Below are 22,625 nucleotides of genomic sequence, written 5' to 3'. Positions count from 1 at the left end.
GGGGGGGGAGGGGGGAGAGGCACGTTGATGGGCAATCAGACTGAACAAAGCCTCAGAAGTTGGTGTGCAAGGCACGGTGGGGAGGAAGAGCAGTGAGAAGCCCAGGACGACCTTGCTGGAGCAGAGAGTTCAGTGTGAAGGAAAGAAGGAAATTCTGGAAAAGCAACTGAAGCCAGATTGGTGCACATGATGAAAGAGGGCTAATGATGTAGGACTCCATCCTAAGGCACTGGGTAGCAAGAGACAATTTTAGAGGAACGGGATGTAGGTGGGGACAGGATCCTAGAAAAATCCACATCTACAGAGAGCAATTTGACATAGAGGTATGTAAGGAAGAGAGACCAACATCGAGAGGCCAGGATGGCGAGGTGCTTGGTGGGCTCAGTTGGTACAGCATGTGACTCCTGACCTCAGAGTCAGGAGTTCAAGCCCCACATTGGGCGGGGAGCCGACTTTTTATCAATTAATTAGCTACTAATTAACTAATAAGAGGCCAGTTTGGAGACTGCAATAGAAACCTAGGTGTGAGGTAATTAGATGTTAAAAACCAGGCAGATACACCGAGAAGAGGAAGGGAAGGAATTCCAAATATTGGAACAGCTGAGTTTGAGGGGCTGGTGGGGCTTCTGTCATTCAGTCACCCTTTCTTCATCTGGTCAATTAAAAAACACAAAGGGTTAGCAGCACATTGCCTCTCTGGTCCTGGCGCAGTGTTCCTCCTCTGTCCCCTGACTCAGAGACAATACTTACATTAGACAACCATAAAACCAAGTGCGGATTTGAGTAACCCTGGTTGGGAATATTTTTAACATAATTATTAAAAGCCTTAAATATTAATAAGAGGCAATTCTTCTCCTTTATGAATGCATGCATTACATATAAATATATACGCTATTGTGCATTTTGAGATTATGATTCACATACTGTACATCTAACTTTGGAGGAAGTAAAGCTCTAATTAAATATCCTGTGTTTGAAAATGTTGGGATAATTTGCAGAAAATATTTCAAAACTTCTTTAAGTGGCTCAGAAGCATTTAAACTTTTAAGAAAGACTACATCTTGGTGAAAAGCATGAATGTCTTTTTTTTAATGAGAATTTAAGAATGTTTATTAAAAAAGAAATAAATTTTCCATTTCAGCTCATTTGGCTTCTTCATCTGCTATTAAATCCTACATATACCCAGGAGTTACACTGATGTACTTAAATATTGTTTCTGTGTTGAGATTGCCTAATGAGGCAATTAGTGGGACTCCTCAGATAGCTGGACCAAACACTTTTCGGCAGACAGAAGAGGTCCACTCAAGCAACAATGCAAAGTGCCTACACTCCCTGCCCGCTTCTATTCGACACTGTGGCTTAGACAAGGTGAGTGGTGGATTTTGGAAGGCAGACAAAACCATGTGCTTTGCCCACATAAATAAAAAAGGAGCTTGAGACCCATGTGTATGGAAACCATGTAAAAAGCCTGATGTTGAAGAATAGAACTTTCTATTTGTTTCTTTCTGAAGTACTAGTTTTGTGCCTTTGCTCTCATCCAAAGTCGTCCAAACTGTAGTCTTCAAAAAAAACCCACCCCTTGTTACTTATTTACTTTCTTTAAACATAGATTATCATGGGGCGCCTGGGTGGCTCAGTCGGTTAAGCGTCGTCTGCCTTCGGCTCGGGTCATGATCCCAGGGTCCTGGGATCGATCCCCACATCAGGCTCCCTGCTCAGCAGAACGCCTGCTTCTCCCTCTCCCTGCTGCTCCCTCCGCTTGTGCTCTCTCTTTCTCTCTGTCAAATGAATAAATAAAATCTTTTTAAAAGTAAATAAATATAATAAGTAAATATAGATTATTGAGTTCCTTTAGATTGATTAAAAACTTTTACAAAAATTCATCTTAAAGGAAACTATAAAAAACTACCATAAATGGAACATCTGAAACACTTGACACAAATAGAAGTTAACTATACGAAGAAATGCCATGACAATAAGTGCTGTTATTATATACCATGTTATTAAGTGCTATTGCAATGCTATTTTCTGTCAAAGCTGGGAGCCTGAGACATTTTCTTTTTGTTGCAGGGAGAGACTGACAAAGGCTGCAGAGATGTTAAAGTCATTCCAGCATCAGGCCAGAGATTTTTTCCTTGAATGACTTTATCCATCATTAAGGATTGAAAAAGAGATTTGAAAATAAAAAAATTTTTTTATACTTCCAGCCAATTTGATTATTTATTTAACAAGCACATGCAGAGCAATCACCTGGTGCCAGGCTTGTTCTAAGTAATTCAGAACCGATAACTCATCTAATGGTCATCATCACCCTGTGAGGTAATGCTATTGTTTTTTCTATTTTACAGATGAGGAAAATGAGGCACAAATGGGGCTAAGTAATTAGCTCAAGGTCATACAGCTAAAGAGTAGCCAGGATTCAAAATCATGTGTTTTCACTGGAGTTGTCTCAACACCACTGCACGCTGTGTGAGAGTGGGTCTCCATGTTTTGGGAAGCCATGTTCATTCATTATCTAAGATTATAGCAGGTGCCACCTGAACCGTCAGCCCGCACAAGAGTATATGTCCCACACCTTGAGGAGCACCACACTACCAACTGTCCTGACATTCCACCTTCTTGTTGAATCTTCCCTAATGGCCCAGTCTTAGTGATATCTTTGTCCCCTAAACCACTTTCTTTCTGCTACACTGTCCTGTTAGCAGTGATAAATTTCAATGGTTACTTGAAGTTTTAATACTAACAAATTAATAGTAAGTGGTATAAATAAACTGCATCAGTTGAATACTTATATATACATAATATATGTTATAACTAATATATATTAGTGTATCTGTGAATAATATATTAGTGAGTAATATTAACATATTTTTCTCCCCTGGTAGATTTTAAGTCCTTTAAAGGAAGGAAATATTTCATATCTCTTTGAATCAATCATTAACCATAACAAGTGCTTTATAAATGATTTAAAGATAATCATTGTATTCTTATATAGACCAACATTTCCAGAGAAGTAATGAGATATAAGAAAAAGAAGCACATAAAAATAAATTTTTCCACACACAAAAATAGAATTTCCAGAGAGAATGAAAGACAGACAGCCATGCAGTCCATGCAATGGAATTTTGCCTCCCAAATATTTTGTATGTGATTTGGTAACAAGATAAATTAACATACTAGCTGTTATCTAGAGCTAACTACATTGGCAAGTACCATTATGCAATTTTACAAAAGAGAAAACTGAGCAACAGAAAGAGCAATTTGCCCAAGAGTGTATAATCCCTATTTGAGTGTGGAACTCAGGGCCACCTGTATCCAAGCGCTGCATTTCATAAGTATGGCACCTGCACAAGAGGTGGGGAGGCCAAATGTAAATCTACCTATGAGAAAATCTAAGTCTGACATCATATGTGCTTTCTTATTGTGGTAAAAACATAATATATATTTACCCTCAACAAAATCTTAAGTGCACAGTATTGTATAGTTAACTGTAACATAATGTTGTGCAGCAGATCTCCAGAACTTTTTCACCTTGCATGACTGAAACTTTATACCAATTGAAGAACTCCCCATTTCCCCCTCTCTGTAACCCCAATCTTTCTGAGTCTATGAATTTGGCTACTTTAAATACTTTAGATAAAGGGAATCATGCAATTCTTTTGGGTTAAATACCCAGAAGTGGGATTGATGGATCATGTGGTAGTTCTGTTTTTAATTTTTCTGAGGAAGCTCCATACTGTTTTCCACAGTGGTTGCCCTATCTTATGTTCTCATCAACTGTGCACAAGGTTTCTGATTTCTCCAGATCCTTGCCAATGCTTGTTTATTTTCTGTGTTTTGGTATTTTATATGGTCCACCCTAATAGGTGCAGAGTGATAGCTCATTGTAGTTTTGATTTGCATTTCCATGACGATGAGCGGTATTGAGCATCTTTTCATATATCTATTGGCCATTTGTATGTCTTCTTCGGAAAAATGTCCATGTTTTAACACATGCTATTTGGGTTTTTTTTTTTTTTCCTATTGAGTTGTTACATATTTTGAGTTCCTAATATACGTTAGATACTAACCCCTTATCAGATACAAGGTTTGCAAATATTTTCTCCCATTTCATAGGTTGTCTTTTCACTCATTATTGTTTCTTTTGCTGTGCAGAAACTTCTTGGTTTGATGTAGTCCCACTTGTGCATTTTTGCTTTTATTATACACGCTTTTGGAGTCATAGTCAAAAAATGATTGTCAAGACCAATATTCTGAAGATTTTCTCTCCTATGTTTCCTTCTAGGAATTTTATGTTTCAGGTTTTACATTTATGTCTTTCAACCATTTTGAGTTTATTTTTGTGTACGGTGTAAGATAAGGGTCCAATTTCATTCTATCACATACGAATATGCAGTTTTCCCAACACCATTTGTTGAAGAGACTATCCTTTCCCCGTTGCATAGCCTTGGCACCCCTGATGAATGTCATTTGACTATATAGGCATGGTTTATTCCTGAGCTCTCTATTCTAGTCTGTTGGTATGCCAGTAGCATACTATTTTGATTACTGTAGGTTTACGTGTTTGGAAAGTAGGAAATGTGAGGCCACCAGCTTTGTTCTTCTTTCTCAAGATTGTTCTGGCTATTAGGGGTCCTTTTGTTTCATATGAGTTTTAGGATTGTTTTTTCTATTTCCATAAAAAATACACTGAGATTAATGATAGGAACTGCACTGCATCTATAGATTGCTTCAGACAGGTAGTATGGATATATTAATAATATTAAGTCTTCCAATCCATGAAAATGGCATGTCTTTCCATTTCTTTGTATCTTCTTTAGTTCCTTTCATCAACATTGTATAGTTTTGAGTGTACAAGTCTTTTGCCTCCTTGGTTAAGTTTATTCCTTTTTTTTCCTTTTAGATTTTATTTATTTGACACAGAGAGAGAGACAGCAAGAGAGGGAATACAAGCAGGGGGACTGGGAGAGGGAGAAGCAGGCTCCCCGCGGAGCAGGGAGCCTGATGCAGGGCTCAATCCCGGGACTCTGGGATCACGACCTGAGCCGAAGGCAAACGCTTGACCGACTGAGCCACCTAGGCACCCTGGTTAAGTTTATTCCTAAGTATTTTATTCTCCTTGATGCTGTTATAAGTGGGACTTTTCTTAATTTCCTTTTTGGATTGTTCACTATTAGTGTATAGAACACAACTAAATCTTATATGTTGATTTTCTATCCTGCAACTCCGTTGAGCTTGCCTATTTTAACAATTCTTTTTATGGAATTTTTAGGGGTTTCTACATATAGTATCATGTCCTCTGAAAACAGATAATTTTCCTCTTCCTTTCTAATTTGCATGTCTTTTGTTTTTTCTTGCCTAATTGTTCTGACTAGTACTTGCAGTACTAAGTTGAATAGAAGTAGTGAGAATGGACATCCTTGTCTTGTTCTTGATCTTAGAGGGAAAGATTTCAGGTTTTCACCACTGAGTATGATGTTAGTTGTGGGCTTTTCATATATGGCCTTTATTATTTTGAGGTAATTTCTTTCCAGTTCTAGTTTGTTAAGGCCATTTTTTAATCATGAAAGAGTGTTGAATTTTGCCAAATCCTTTTTCTGTATGTACTGAGATGATCATGTGATTTTAATCCTTCATTCTGTTAATGTGGTGCATCACGTTGATTGATTTTCATATTTTGAACCATTTTTGCATTCTACAGATAAATTTTACTTGGTCATGCTGTATGATTTTTTTAATGTGCTCTTTAACTCATTTTGTTAGTTTTGTTCAGGATTTTTGCATCTATATGCCTCAGGGATATCAACCTGTAATTTTTTTCTTTGGTCTCTTTATCTGGCTTTTTATCAGGCAATGTTGACCTCATGAAATGAATCTGAAAGAGTTCCCTTCACTAAAGTGTTCTCTTCAGTATTATGGAAGAGTTTCAGAAGGACTGGCATTAATTCTTTAAATGTTTTGTAGAATTCTCCTGTAAAGATATCTGGTCATGGACTTTTCTTTGTTGGGAGTTTTTGATTGCTGATTCAATCTCCTAACTCATTATAGGTTGGGTCAGTCTTTCTCTTTCTCATGAATCAGCCTTGGTCAATTGTATGTTTCCAAGAATTTAGTCATTTCTTCTAGGTTATTCAATTTGTTGGTGCATAATTGTTCATAGTCTCATGTTCCTTTTTATTTCTTTGGTAGAAATTGTGTTTTCCTTTGTGTTTGTTGAATTTTTATAGTGACATGGTTTGAGCCCTCATTTTCTTTTGTATTATATAGATATTTTCTTTGTAGTTATGATGGGGGTTGCATAAAGTATCTTACAGTTATAAAAATCTATTTTAAACTAATAACAACTTGATTTCAAATGTAGACAAATGCTCTATAATTTACTTCTGCCCCACACATTTTATGATATTGATTGCACAAATTCTTTTTATTTTGTGTATCTGTTAACACTTTTAACATTTTTATACTATAGTTATTTTTATATTTCTATCTTTTAATTTCTATACGAGATTTAAATTAAAGTTCACAGTATTACAGTATTCTGTATTTATTTGTGTTGCTGTTTAATATCCTTCATTCCAACTCAAAGGTCTTTAGCATTCCTTATAAGACAGGTCTAGTGGTGAGGAATTCCCTCAGCTTTGCTTATCTGGAAAAACCTTTATTTCTCCTTCACTTTTGAAGAATATTTTTGCCAGATATAATATTCTTGATTGGTAGGGCTTTTCTTTTTCTTTCAGTGCTTTGAGTATATCATCTCAGTCCCTTCTGCCCTGCAAGTTTTCTGCTGAGATTCTGCTCATAGTTTTATGAGGATTCTCTTGTACGTAATACATCACTTTTCTCTTGTTGCTTTCAAAATCCTCTCTTTCTTTGACTTTTGACTTTTTGATTATAATGTGTCTCAGTGTGGATTTCTTTGGGTTCACCTTAGTTGTTGTCTACTGGGCTTCTTGAATCTGAATGTAAATTTTCTTCCCCAGATTTTGAAGTTTTCAGTCATTATTTCTTTACATAAGCTTTCTGTTCCTTTCTCTCTCTCTTTTTCTCTCTCTCTCTCTCTCCTCCTTTCAAGAATCTCACAATGTGTATCTTTCTGATGGTGTTCCATAGCCCTTTAGACTTTCTTCACTTATTTTCATCTTCTTTCTCTTTGTTCCTCTGACTGGATAATTTCAAATGACATGTTTTTGAGTTTGCTCACTTTTTCTTCTGCTGATCAAGTGTGCTGTTGAGCCATTATAGTGAAATTTTCAGTTTAGTTATTGTATTCTTCAGCTTCAAAATTTCTGTTTCTGTTTGTCTTTGTTTTTGTTTTTTATTTTTGTCTATCTCTTTGTTGATATTCTTGTTTTGTTCATGCATTGTTTTCCTTAGCTCAAAGAGAATTTTTATTTTTAATTCTTTGTCAGGTAATTCATATATCTTCATTTCTTTAGAATCAGTTTCTGGAGATTTATTTTGTTCATTTTCTTGGGCCATGTTTCCCTGTTCCTTCATGTGTCTCATAACTTTGTGTTGCCATCTGTGCTTTTTAAAAAAACAGCCACTTTTTACAATGGCTGTGGACTGGCTTCATACAGGGAAAGACCCTCACCAATCAGACTGGATAGAGATTCTGAGGGCCTCTGAAACCTTTTTCTGGGTGATTCATCTTCACTAAGACTATGCCTGTAATTTCTCAATTAAAGAGGCTTACTGATTTCTTATTCAGGAGCTCTTAATCTCTCTCTCTCCCTCTGGTGTTGATCTGTGGCACTGCAAGCTCTCTGGTTTTACAGAAGTAAGCTGCCCCCACTTTCCCTTCTTGTCAGTAGCCACCAGGCATCCAAAGTATGCCAACTCCATGTCAGCACCCCAAGTCAGACAAGACAGATGTTGGTCCCTTGGGCAGCTCTCTGAAAAGCTGGAACGTTGCATACACATTCTACTCCTCTCATTCTCCCTGAGGAAGAAGTAACAAAATAGTGTGCTCTTCTGGCACTGAGCTCTGCCATCTTGGAGGAGGGACTGACATTGGTAAAGTGAAATTGTCTTCTTACCTGTTTTGATGTAGATATTTTCAGCTTTGTACTCACCTTGGGAACTCTAACTTCTTAACTGGATTCTGGAAATCTCATAACTATATTTTGGTTCATACATAGTTTTTAAATTGGTGTTTCTGTGAGAGAACAAGGGCTGGGACTTCCCTTTCTGTAATCTTGCTGATACCACCTTTCACTTTTTTTTAGTAGAGTACTTTGGCTGGAATTATTTAAAAATAAATTGTCTACTGCAATACCAGTGAGGAGTATTATAAGTTGAACTGATTCTAAATGGAATAAGAGATTTTGGATGGACTCCCAAATTGGTGTCTCCTTTCCTGATTTCTTACATATCACATTTACAATTGGTTACCTAGATATCCTCTGACTCAAATGATTATCACGGGTTTACTGAAATAGCTTACCTCACTAAGATGCAAAAAAAATCAATTTTATTTTTCATTGCACCAACCCCGCAAATCCACTCAATAAATCCTTCTCTCTCCAAACTTGAGATTTTGGGAAAATAAGATAGCTTTTCTCATCACTCTCAGGTATTATCAAATAATCTCAATTTTAAAATAATAAAACACTGAATCCAGTCTAATTTCAAAACTCCAAATCCCAATCTAATTTATAACATTACCTGTCCCCCAACTCAGGTCTGATACAGGCCAAGGAGCCTGAATTAGGTGAGGGAACATGTCCCCATTTCTTACCTTACTTTTCTACCGGTTCCCCTTTCATTATGGTGTATCTGAACTGGAACAGTGGACAGGAAAGAGGTTAGGGCAAGAACAGTCTTATCTTGAATCTGGTGTTAGTGGATGCTTTTTGGATTTTGTGAAGACCCTTTACCATCACCAGGGATCTACTGCCTCAGTTCTCTTGACACAGACAATACTTCTTTCAGTGGCTGTTTATGATAACCCAACCTCTGACTCCCAGTGGTTGCATATAGATACCACATTCCCACTAGAGAGTCATTTTGGCCCTTATGACAGTTCTCTTAAATATATATCCCTTCTACTTTCTTCTGACTTACAGAAAACATCATAAAGCTTTGAAATGTTGGAAGCCTTATTTCTTTGCTTTGCCACCAGCAGACTGCCTCAGCTAAACTTTGCCCTACTTAGGCATTCTAAATCTTGCATCTCTCAAATTCCATGATGGCATACTTATCATGCTCTTCAAGTGGTTCTCTTGGACTCTTCCTCACTTGGCCTGAGGTTAAGACAGGGCATCTTCCCTCCCCTCCCTTACACCAATCACTCTTTCTAAAAAGGTCCTTACCACCAGCCTCTTTAAGTTCTGAGTGAATTCAGGGCCCTTGACAGAATTCAAATATAAAACTCATAATAAAACTCCCTTAGCAAACTAGGAGTAGAAGGGAACTTCCTCAGACTGATTAAAAAAAATGTTTTTAAATCCTATAGTTCTCATCATAGTTAATGGAGAATAACTAAATGCTTTCCCCTAAGGTTAGAAACCAGGTAACATGTCTGTTCTCACTACTCTTATTCAACACGGTGTTAGAAGTTTTAGCCAGTGTAATAAGGCAAGAAATGGAAATAAAAATCATAATAAGAAAAGAACTAAAATGGTCACTATTGGCATACAACATAGAAAATCCCAAGGAAACTAACAAAACAAAACAAAAAACCCTAGAACCAAAAAGTAAATATAATAAGTTTACATAAAAAGCCCATCACATTTCTCTATGTTAGGAATGAACAATTGGAAAGTGAAATTGAAAACACAGTACATTTGCAGTCACTCCAAGAAAAATAAAACACTTAGGTACAAAACTGACAAAATGTGCACAGGATCTGTATACTGAAACTTTAAAATGCTAATGAGAAAAATGAAAGGATATCTAAATAAATTGATAGAACCACTGTGTCATGAATTAGAAGACTCAACAAATTGATCTGTAAGTTTGATGCAAATCCTATGAAAATTCTAGGAAGATTCTTTTTAGATATAAACAAGCTGATTCTAAAATTTATATGGAAAATCAAAGGAACTAGAATACTCAAAACAATTTTGAAAAAGTAGAATAAAGTTGGAGAAATCATATCACCTGATTTGAGATGTGAAATATAGCTTCAGTAATAGACAGTGTGGTATTAGCAGAAGAATTGAAACAGACACCACAGAATAGAGAATCAAGAAATAGATCCAAATAAGTATAGCCAATTAATTTTTTTTTAATTTTTTTTAATTTTATTTATTTATTTCAGAGAGAGAGAGAATGAGAGACAGAAAGCACAAGAGGGAAGAGGGTCAGAGGGAGAAGCAGACTCCCCGCCAAGCAGGGAGCCCGATGTGGGACTCAATCCCGGGACTCCAGGATCATGACCCGAGCCGAAGGCAGTTGCTTAACCAACTGAGCCACCCAGAAGTGATTCATTGAGGGATAATGTTTTCAACAAATGGTTTTGGACTATTTGGACAATCAGGCATAAAGAGAAGAAGAAAAAAAAAAAGAACTTTGACCGAAGCCCCACACTATATAAAAATTCATTCAAAATGTTTCATAGATTTAAATGTAAAGCATACAACTATAAATCTTTTAGAAGAAAACAAAGAAAAATGTTTGTGAACTAGGGTTTTGGAACCAGTTTTTAAGCTCAACACCAGAGACAAAATTTCTAATAGCCAAATAATAAATTAGACTTCAAGAAAACTTTTGCTCTGTGAAATACCCTGTTAAAAGGATGAGAAGATGAGGTATAAATTAGGAGAAACTATTTGCAAATCTCGTATCTGACAAAGGAATCATATCCGGAATATATAAAGGACTCTATAAACTCAAATGTAAGAAAACAAACAATTCAATTATAAAATGGGCAGCACACTTAAACAAACTCTTTGCCAATACAGATGGCAAATAAACACATGAAAAGATTTCAACATCATTAGCCATTAGGGAATTGCAAATTAAAACAACAATGAGGTACCATTACACACCTATTAGAACAGCTAAAATTTACAAAAATACCATCAGTACCAAAGGGCAGCAACGACGTAGAGAAACTATATCTTTCATATATTCTTGGTGGGGATGTAAAATGGTACAGTCACTCTGGAAACAGTTTCATAGTTTCTTGTAAAGTTAAATGTATATTTTTGACATGACCCAGCAATTACATTCCTGGATATTTCTCCTAAAGAAATTAAAAATGTGTTTACAGAAAAAAACCTATACAGGAATATTTATAGAGGTTTTATTTGTAATAGACAAAACGTGGAAATGAGTCAACTGTCCTTTAACATGTGAATGGATAAACAAAGTGTTCTGCACCCATACAATGAAACTCTACTCCACAATAAAAAGGAACAGACTATTGATATATGTAACCACCTAGATGTATCTCAAGGCACTTATGCTAAGTGAAAAAAGCCAGTCTCCAGGGGTTATATATTGTGCAATTCTGTTTATATAGCTATCTCAAAGAAATAAAGTCTTAAGGATGAGAAGAGACCAGTGGTTACCAGACTTGAACTTGGGGAAAGAATAGGACTCTTAAGAGGTAACATGAAGGATAATTTAATCACAAGATAAATTTTCATAGAAATATACATTTTTAGAGGTTTATATAAAAACTTGTGAAATCTGAATAACCCAGGCTTATACCTGAATTTAATAGTATTGTATCAATGACAGTTTCCTGCTGTTGACAATGTACTATGCTTACGTAAGATATTATCATTGGGGGTGTCTGGGTAAAGTGTACATGGAACTCTATAAACTATTTTTGTCATTTCTTGTGGGTCTTAAACTATTTCAAAATAAAAATTTATTAAACACAGACACATGCACACACAGATATGACAGTGTCCCTTCCCTGTTGTAATGATTCCACTTGGCCAACAGAATTAAGCCCACACTACTTAGCATAATTTTCAGACTCTTCGAAATGTCTTCCAGGCCTACATTCTCTGTCCTATCTTCTACAGTTTCCCTTCTACTCCCCTCACAGACGAAAGACGTCTCTTTCACAAATACCCTCGGTTTATCATGCAGCCTCCATTGAATAGATTATTGCTTCCCTTTGATTTCCCCGACAAACCCTTACCCGCCCTGCACATATAGAGGGAGAATCCTCCTTCTCCTCTTCACTTTCTGGCATCTTCCCTTCGAGACACTCCACAGAAATCTTTGGGATGGCACTGCACCTTCCTCTTCATTCCTGACCTTCTCCCCCTCAAAGACAGGAGAGGTTGGCAGCAGCTAATCTGACGGAGGAGAGCCTAACATCCACAGGGTGAACAGAGTGAAATTATATGATATTTGTATTTCTCTGACAGACTTATCTCACTTAGCATTATACTCTCTAGCTCCAACCATGTTATTGCAAATGGCAAGATTTTATCCTTTTTATGGCTGAATAATATTCCATTATATATATATATATATATATATATATATACACACACCATGTCTTCTTTATCTATATGTCAATCAATGGACACTTGGGCCGCTTACATATCTTGGTTATTGTAAATAATGCTGCTATAAACATAAGGGAGCATATATTCCTTTGAATAAGTGGCCTTGTATTTTGGGGGGTAAATACCCAGGAGTGCAAAAGCTGGATCATAAAGTAGTTCTGTTCTTAATTTTTTGAGGAACCTCCACAGTTTTCCACAGTGGCTGAACCAGTTTGCCTTCCCACCAAGAGTGCACGAGGGCTCCTTTTTCTCCACATCCTCGCTAATGGCTCAATTTTTTGTATGCAAAACCCCAACAGTCAGACCCCTAGAATGAGAGAGACATGAGTGGTAGCATTTGATCTTCAAAGAAGACCTTAAAACTCTAGCAGAAACCCAACTCAAGGGTTCTCTCCTCTGTGAAGGCTTCCCAGCCTCCATGGGCACTCCGTCACCCCGTCCTTCATGTCCCCAGAGCACTTGGCTTATAGCACATGCTGTCATAATGCACTGGTGATGATAGTCACTGAACTGTGAACTCAAGGGCAGATCCCCTCGGTTTCTTTCAGCTTTGAATTTACAGCAAATAAAAGAGAGTATAGCATATAGATACCTAAAAAGGCACCCATCTAATTATCAGAAGAGAAAACAGGGGGCATTAGTAAGATCCCTGGGCCCAAGAATCATTTGCTACAAAGTACCTCTGAGCCAAGTCTGTATATGTCAGAAGAGAGGAGGAAAGATCTCTGAGAGTATTCAAGATGGCAGGTATATCTTAAAGGAACAGAACTCGGTGTTAACTGAACATGAAGTCAGGAGGGGAAAAAAATGGGGAAAAAGATTCTATGATAGATAGCTGCTGAACGCAGCCAGGGGCAGTTGAATTGGACCATAAAGCACCAGCATTTGTCCCTGGAAAACTTCCTCAGTGAGCATGCAGAAGAGGGCAGTCAGCCCCATTATCCAGCAAGGTCTCTTTTTTCCTACCTAACTTCCCTCTTTCTCTGTGTCTGGATATTCTTTTTCTTTGTATTCTGGAGTCTTGACCTGTCCACTACACATTCATGCACACAAAATGATAAAGCCGTACATAAAGCATCACCAATGACACAGAGGGTGAATTCAAGTCTAGCTGCTGTTTCTACCATCAGCAAGCGGACCTGTCTTCAGTACAGCAGCCAAAATGCATTCATTTTCCAATATGCCATGAAGATTTCTTTGGAATCAAGCAATACACTATGTTTAAGTTGGGTGTGTGGAGTTTTTTTCTAGAAACATTCTAGCCAGCTAACATTGAATTTATGACTTTGCAGAATTCCCTGAGAATAGGTGAAGTGAAAAATCGTACCCATGTTGTCAACAAATTCCAAGAATAACGTTCCTGTCTATCCATCCATACAGGGAAGTTTACATGCCATAAACATATGGATGAAAAGAGTAATTCACTAGCATCACAAGAAGGTGTTTCTTTTTTTTTTAAAGTGTGGGAAAAATACAGTAAATTTTAAAGCCTACTAAAAAAAAAAAAGTAAGATATAATCTTCCTGCCCCATAATTTTGCAGCTTATGCCTCACTCATTGTAAAACATATCTGGAACATCTAATGTAAAATGTACATGCTTCAGGCTTGTATGCATGCAAAAAACTGCTAGTCCCATGCGAAGAGAGTAAACTTCCTCAACGTATTCATTTTAGGACAAGAGACATATTATATATGCATGCATTTTATTATTCTTGCCTACTCCTACAGCTGTTTGCTTTTCTCATCCCGGGTGCTATTCTTACACCCTTTGTATGCCTTTGTACACAATATTTTTCAAAAAAAGCATTTTTTCCCTTAACTTTCCCTTAACTTTATCTTTTAGTGAGGATATGTGTGTGACAAGAAATTATAACTAGACAGACCATCCCGGCATAACCAGAGATTATCTCTTCTACCTGAGCCTTCTCACCGAAGACTCACCACATTCTAAAATTCTCACAGATTTTCACGCTAATAATTTTCTGTGCCTGCGCACCTGAAAAATTGGACTACGGTCAAAATTGTTCTGGAAAACACAACTCAAAGATGGCAAACATCTTAAAAACTAATCATGCTATCTTTACATTTTAAATAAATCCTTGTATTATTCCTCAACCAGAGCCATTAAAATGGTGGGCAGCCAATAAATGTTATTTGTGGTTAATAACCATACGCATATTCAACGATCCCTGCTGCACTGAGCTCTGAAAGGTAGGTATAGCGATTATTTTTTGACCCCGCTTCGGAGAAGGAGAAACTGAAGAGGAGGAACACTTACAGAAGTTCTCCCTAAGAGTCACAGGTAGATTCTGGGCTGAGATGGGGGTATGTGTCATTCCCAAGACACACCGCACCACAGACTTCCTTGCTCCTCCGCTGGCTGGGGAGCTAACAGCTATTTCGTGATATTAAGTAAAATAATAATGATGCCTCTTATTTACAAGGCACATGCCCTCCATTGGCATGCAAGGTGTCTGCCTGGAAGCACAGCAGTGAAACAATTAAACTTTATTGAGCTGTCGGATGTCATCCCCATGTGGATGTTGGCGTGTTGTAAGACCTCGCTCAGGGTTCTTTGTATAAGACTTGCCTTTTCAGTATAACTACCCTTGATTCTTTGTGTATCTCTAATTTCTTTCCATAACATCAATAAAAGAGAATATTGAGGGGAGAAAGGTCTCTTCCAAACAGGGGGTCTGACTCTCGGCTGTGATTTGCTTGGCAATTGGAGATTTTGTGTACAATCTCTTACAGCAAAAGGTGAGAAATGCAGAAGCAATGGCTTTTAGAAAAACACAGAGAGCAGCAGGAAGCCCTCTCTGCCCAATTACAAGGTGATCCCTGTTCATTTTTACGGTTTGTTTCTTCTTCTTTTTTTTTTATCACATATGTTTCCAAACACAGTCTTGATGTCCTGTGGGGCTGCTTTTGTAAAAAGCCATAGCCTCTGATTTAAGGAGCTTCGAAAATAGCTCTCCGTTTCTTCAGTCTGAAAGAGAGCAGTCAAGTAACAGCACATTTATTCTCTTTGAAAAATAGAAAGATGTCAAAAGCAAAGTTCATGGCAAAATTAGGCTGATTTGTTTTCTGCTTCTGTGATTCTGGCTGTGGAAGTAAACAGGGAGGGGAAAAAACACAGTGGTTTGTTTAATAAGCAAAAAACGCTATTAAAATGAATTTTGTGCTTAAAAACGTACCCTGGCAGGAAGAATCATCAATTATACAAGCTTTGGGAGAGGGGAAAAAGGAAAAAAAAAAAAAAAACAAAGCTTGATGGCCACAGTCAGACATTTTCCCCTAGTCAGCATACAATTCAGGCATCACGTTCTTAAGAAGGACAACCTCATTACTTGGATACAAATGATCAGTGGTTCTCAGAGATTCTCTGTGTTGGTTGTGACAGATTCTAAGCAGTAATCCTGCCATGAAAACTTCCACAAGAAAAGCAGCTTTGGCTGGTAGTGACAAAAGGATGGCCCCAATTTAGAAAACTTTCATGAGATGCCCAGATGAGACTCTCCAGGAAATACCACCCAGGCAGAGGCCACTGACGTTCTCAATTGAGACAGCATCCGTAGCACTGACTTCCCCCTCCTTGCATGGCACGATTTGACACTCTGCAGTCCAGTGGTGGCAATTCTGCTGCCCCAGCCTTGCATATTTCTTCGGATGGAGTACCAGCTAATTTACAGGGTCCTGCACCACCCCATGCTTTTCTTGATTTGTATACGTAGGGTCTAGAGCGAAGGCTGGATCTAGTTGTCTTTTATGAAAAAAAAAAATATTTTATTTTATTATTTATTTAAAAGTGAGCAAGACAGAGATCACAGAGGGAGAGGGAGAAGCAGACTCGCTGCTGAGTGGAGAGCCCGATGCGGGGATTGATCCCAGGACCCTGAGATCATGACACTTAACCCCAACCGAGCCACCCAGGCACCCCTGGATCTAGTTTTCATCTCCAAGAAAGTAACCGTGTGATTTTTTTCTTCCAGAGCTTGCAACTGATGGAGAGTTTCCCAATTTTTGAAGTGATAAGGGTTCAAAATCAATTCTGGGAATTGGCTGGGAAACAGCAGTCCCATTTCCAAGTAAAATATACTTTTATATTGAATTGGACTCTTGTATACTGAAATGCTGAGGTTTGGCATTTCTTGTTGTTGTTTGTTTATTGGTTGTTTGGTTGGTTGGGCTGATTTGTTGTGGTCATTCTTAATGAGATCCAAAGGGAAAAGGGGCCTACACAAAGCATTTTCTAGGTTAGTTCTTTGTTCTAACATGGTGGTACAATTAGTGATGTGAACCAAACAGCCTTTTTGACCTTCTTTCTATTCCTATTTTTTTCCATGAATATTATACTAGCCAAGATATCTGAGGGGGGGGGTGTGCATTCTGCACCAAAACAGTGATTTTCCAGGAGCATAAATCATTCCTGGAAGTGCTGATTGTATCTTCATTTTTCTCGAGAGCACCAAGCTCCCACATATTACAAAGCCATATAGCACATGCTATTCCTTCTGCCTGGAACATTCTTCTGCCCTCAGCTTGGTCCAGTTAGCTTCTTTCCATCCAGCAGATCCAGCCCAGTAATCACTCTTTGATTGCCTTCTCTAATGGTTCTTTATCATATGCTCACTAAGCATGTGCGTCTCCTTGCTACTGCTTATCACAGGTACAATGTTATATTTTTTGAGTAAGTCATCCTTTAATTAATGTCTTAAACAATACATAGAAACTGGAATGTAATGAATGCATGTATGCTCTACACATGACCAATTTTCAGTCAACTATATAGAAGTAAAACAAATCAATAAATCCACAGATAATTTAAAGACTGTTTTTAACTAACTGTTTCGGGCCTCTCCCCATTTTATCTCTCATCAATGTATAACTTAAAGAATAGAACAGACCTAACTCATTTGCATTTACCTTCTCTCTTTGTTCCCAATTTCGTGAGTCCACTCTTTTAATGAGACTGAAAAGGTCACTAGCAACAAAAAGTAGAGAGGACCCTTAGACTTGGCGATCAAAAGTGAATGGTTAGATCAAAGGTCAGCAATGCAGTGAATCAAGATTTTAGACCATGGTTTTTTGAAAGCATAAGGTAGAAGGAAACTTAGCACTTTTTTTTCCTATCTCTACCTCTTCTCTTTAGATAAGATAGATAATCTAGAGCCTTCTCATTTATTTTCTTGGTGTACAGATAAATAGACAGAAAATATATAGTCTGAAAGATAGGTTGTCCCAAATTGTTACATGCTTTATGTACTTTTGTCCAAGTATGGCTGACGTTGCATGAATTTTCAAATATTGTGGCCATGGCCTCTAATAGCTGCTACTTTCTCTCTTTTAGCTTGACTGATCCATTTCATTTTACCATTGAATCCATCTTTAGATACACTGATGTCTGACATTCCCACTGTCTACTCATCTAGGGTAGACAAATTGCTTTCTTGAGTATGATTTTTGGTCCTATTGTTATGAAGCTGGAAACTGATGGAGAAACATTAGCCCACCAAAGAGATGGGCAAGATCCCATAGACCACTCTGGTGGTCTATGTGGGACTTGTTCAGCTTCTCAAGGAACTAAGATGATAACAGACCTGCTCTGAGATTGGAATTGCAAACCGCAAAGTACTATAGAGGCTTACCAGAGCTCCAGGATGCAAAACGTTTTCCATGAGAAGCAAACCCATTCCATTTGTGGCTTTTGCTAGTTTTGCACTATCAAGAAATGTATTTTTAAAAAACCTTTTCTACAATGCTAGCAAAAGCCACAAATCCAATACCCTTGGTTTGCATGCAAAAGGTGATGACCAATTCAGGTTAGACTTAGTGCCGCATTAGCTAATGTACTAGAACTTCTTCCAAGGAGTTCCCAGGTCAACCAGTTTAAGCTTCACATTTCAGAGACACTTTGACTTGAGACCTCGGCAAAACATTCACAAAGTAATGAATGGCCATGTAATTGTCAAATTTCAACCTTAAAATATTTAAATGTTGCATTGCCCCATCTCAACACTCCTGATAAGCTCTCATGAAAATTATGGGCTAAAATTGACATTGATTCCATTAGTGCAATAGAGGCAAGTTCGTATCATAGAAACAGGAAATAATTCCGGTTAGAATCATTCACTCAGCTGTGACATGATAAAAGGCATACAGTACAGAGGATCTCCAAGAGAAAAATGTATTCCTGGAAATGGTTGAAGGACTTTAAATTGGGGGCAGGGCGGGGGCGGGGGGCAAGTTGTAAATCTCCTTTATAAGAAAAACCTCCAACAGGACTCATAGGCTGTTCTATGGCCCATATTAGATTATGAACTTTCCATGATTGCTGATTCTTACTACTGTTCTCCTACAGTCAGTTTTATTGTCTAAAAATTAGGTTCAGTTGGATTTTCCAAGGCTCTTCCTGACTGTCTTCTATGGAGTTTTGGAGCCGATGCGGGTCAAATGACCACAACATTCCACTCTGCAGCATTTGGGGTGACTGCATTTATAGGGTAAGTGGAACCATTCTCATTATCTTGTATACAATCTGTGAAGTCTAAGTTGGATTATTTGGTATGAAAGGTTTAAGGTATTATCATTTTTAGTAGCACTTCATTGAGAAATGTATAAGAAACATCTGAGAATTTACTGATCTTTCCCTATTGACTCTGTTACTTGTGATTCTATGATTTAAAAAAAAAAAATCTTCAAAAGAGTAACAGTAGAATTTTTCAAATATCTCTTCTTTATCTCCCAACATACCATTAAGCTTTGGAATCACAGAAGCAAAATGGCCTTAGATGATGAAGATATAGATTATGGACTGAGGGCTACATAATTAAACATGTAAGATATCAAGGTAAAGTACCAGAATACATAAAGAGGATAATTTCTTTAGTCAGCAAATGGGCAATAACAGGAAAAGAATTTTTGTCTTGGGATAGTGAGCAGTTGTATAAACATATGATGCAAAGGCTTTTTCAAATAGACATAACATTGCCATATGTTCCATCCAAAAACTGCAGAGGGACTTGGGAAAATCAGAATGATTTAAGATCGCCTATACACATCTCTGCCACCATTTGGTTAGCTGAGCCCAAGCAGCTAAAAGTAAGGAGTGTAGTTAAATAGGGACATGTTGAGAGACCGTAGTGTGCCCCAGAGATCTTTGTGTTAAGATAAAGAAAGCTATCAAACATCACGGACAAACTGCTGCTTCCCTTAAGATATGGTAAAGCGTGTGTACTACCTCTGGTCGCTCAGATCTACCAGAGCTCATGGAAGGCTTTCCTCCAGATTCAGGTCAGAGACTGCTTAACAAGGCAAGAGAGGGTTAGACTGTGGGGAACATATGGATTTGCCCTTCTTCAGTACTTAGCTATGAGAAAGAGGCAACGCTGCTAGGCTGTCAAAAGACCAGTAAAGTAAATAGATCCCTCTACATAAAGGAAAGGCAGCCTACAAAGCAAGCGCAGTGGAAACAATAGCACCTTACTGCCAAGGACAGGCTGTGCCTGCACAATGTCAAATCAACCAATCGAAGGGTGAAAACTTCAACACGCACAAATGTTTTGTCTATATAACCTAGCCAGTGTGCTTGCTTTCTTTTTGTAACTGCAGTGAACAATTGTTTTGGTATCATGTAGGAAATAATTGGCACCCAAAGATGAGTCATTGAATCGGTTGTATAGACCACCACTCTCCATTTCATCGATTAAGGGGGGAAATGAGACTGATGTAGGAAGCAAACTATATGACCAGCGGTGGCAGCCTGCTCCATAGAGCTGGCTTCATTAATCTTAACAGGGTCCAATTAAATCCAGGAAGGTGACCAGCCATGATCTTTCTGAAAGTCGTTTTTCCTTCAACCAAAGGATCAGATTTATTAATACACAGATATTTTTATTGTCCAATCCCTTAATAAAGAGGATAGGTGGGAATTTTTCCTGGCCAGAATAATTAATGAGATTGCGCTTAAAACTTCAATTTAGCCGGTCATTACTTAAACACTCATTTCAATTTGCTTCTCTTGCTGTCAATAGTCTTTTCTCCGGAATAAAAACAGTTTGTATCATTTGAAACCACCCATCCATAAAAACATCAATAACTCTAGAGTGAATAAGAATCAAATGAAGTTGCTCAAATTTATGTCCCTGAAATATTCATTCATATATGCATGCATGTTCTCGTTTATAATTCATTCTGCATGGCATCTGATGGGCTCTCGATTTGAAGTCTCTCTTCAGTTATGGAAATCCTTAGAATGATTTCTTCCTGTGTGGACTTCCCTCCTGCCTCACTAGAACCCAGTTCTAGTCGTCTCATAAGTCCTACTCAACAAGTGGTGAAACCTCAAATCTCCCTTTCATATCTGAAATTTCAAACTTCATGTCATTGGGCTGCATTCGCAGAGAGAATAACTCCCCTCACTTAAATTCATCGATTCATTCGTCAGGTGTATCCAGTATGCTGGTCAACCCATTTAGTGAATTTTTTATTTCAACAATCACCGTTTTCATCTTTAAGAAATTTTAACTGCCAGATCTTATTTCTTAAGTACTTCCTGTAGTTTAATAATCTCCTGTTCATATATCATGTTTGGAAAAATTCCTTTATCCCTCTGATGATATTATATATTCTTAAAATCATTTTTGGATTGTTTATATTATTTCTCATCTTTCTGGTGTGGAAATTTTCTATATGTGCTAATAATCGTCTCTCTTTCATTGTGTTGGCCATCAACAGATAGTAGGTAATTCTTGGTTATTCAGTCTTAGTTTAGGTTTCCTCAAAACAGAGCTTGAGAAGGTGGTATAAGAAATATTTTTTAAAGAAATCCCAAGAAGCACAAGCAAAGGAGCAAAGCAAGGTAGATAAACCGGAAAAGCCAATGTAAGGGAATACATGGAGGTTGTTCTATTCACCCGGGACCTCTTAGAAGCACAAAGACCCTTTCTAGAATGGTTTGCTAAAGGATTTCCATCCCCCATTAGGTAAAGGCTGCCCCTGGGACTGCTGACACCCTCATACTTTTGGACTATGTTTGTCCATGGGCCAAGATGTTTCCCTTAGTTTGGAAGAAGGCCCTAGGGCATAAATCAGAGAAGGTATGCGCTTAAGGTTGGATCTGCTCAATGTGTATCTAGACATGCATGCAACTATACAAGGCTGTTGCCGCTGAAATTAGAAAAGGATCTCCAGCAGGCACTCTGTAGAAGAATTCTTCAGCATGAATCCTGAGTTGTGATAATTCCTGATAGAGTGACCTTTCTGCACGGGTGGCCTTTGAGCAGTAAGTAACCTAGCCTTTTATCAGCAGCATCTGATTTGGCCTGGCAGTGAGGGTTGCCCATCTACTGCCATCTTTTTAGGGTGCCCCCTTTTTTCTAGTTTACAGACAGTTCTCATTCTTATTTTTAGGAATGGCTATGAATATTTTTTTGAAGTGTTTTCTAGGAGAGAAAGATTTCGACCTGCACTCAGCCATCTGCCTAATGTGTAAATTAGACTCTTCTGTTACCTGTCTTAAAGCATCACTTGCACGATCACCAAGATTCCCCTATTTTCCAGTAATTCTGGCTTGAGATTACACCCACATTCACAACATCTATTTCTATCTGGTTTCACCAATGTCGACCTCCACTCTGCTATCATCCCACTCAAATTCAAAATGCTAATTACTGGAGGTGAGGCCCTGATCCCCTGGAAAAGTTCCAGAATCAGTCCATTTGAAATAGTCCAAAACTAGTGTCCTAGAAAAGTTCATCTATTAAATATTTGATGTCATTACTCTCTTTCCATTACATAAGATTGCTTTGAGTTATCATGTCGTATTAGTTTTCTAGGGCTGCCATAACAAAGTATCAGAAACTAGGTGGCTTAAACAACAGAAATTTATTTTCTTACAATTCTGAAGCCTGGAAGTCGGAGGCCAGGATGGTGGCAGGATTGGTTTCTCCTGAGGCCTCCCTTCTTGGCTTGCACCTTCTTGCTATATCCTCTCATGGTCTTACCTCCACACCTGTGTCAAATCTCCTCTTCCTATGAGGACACCAGTAACATTGGATTAGGGTTCACCCTAATGACCACATTTTAACTTCATTACTTCTTTAAAAACCCTATCTCAAAATACAATCACATTCTGAGGTTGTACA

At 37.9% G+C, this 22,625-nt stretch overlaps 1 long non-coding RNA gene across 1 annotated transcript in view; it reads right to left on the bottom strand.

Annotated features, from left to right (window-relative positions):
- LOC112835315 (uncharacterized) overlaps positions 1-22,625 on the bottom strand; it is a 103,765-nt gene that overhangs the window by 76,569 nt on the left and 4,571 nt on the right. Inside the window, exon 4 of the long non-coding RNA XR_003211175.2 lies at positions 22,378-22,512. This is a non-coding gene — a long non-coding RNA (uncharacterized lncRNA). The remainder of the gene's footprint in view (positions 1-22,377; positions 22,513-22,625) is intronic.

This window comes from Callorhinus ursinus, unplaced genomic scaffold, assembly GCF_003265705.2.
Source record: "Callorhinus ursinus isolate GAN/ISIS: 27379988/994484 unplaced genomic scaffold, GSC_fseal_2.0 scaffold11, whole genome shotgun sequence".
In the NCBI taxonomy this organism is placed as follows: Eukaryota; Metazoa; Chordata; class Mammalia; order Carnivora; family Otariidae; genus Callorhinus; species Callorhinus ursinus.
Note: the sequence above shows the minus strand (reverse complement) of the source record. Positions and strands in the feature narration are given on the sequence as shown.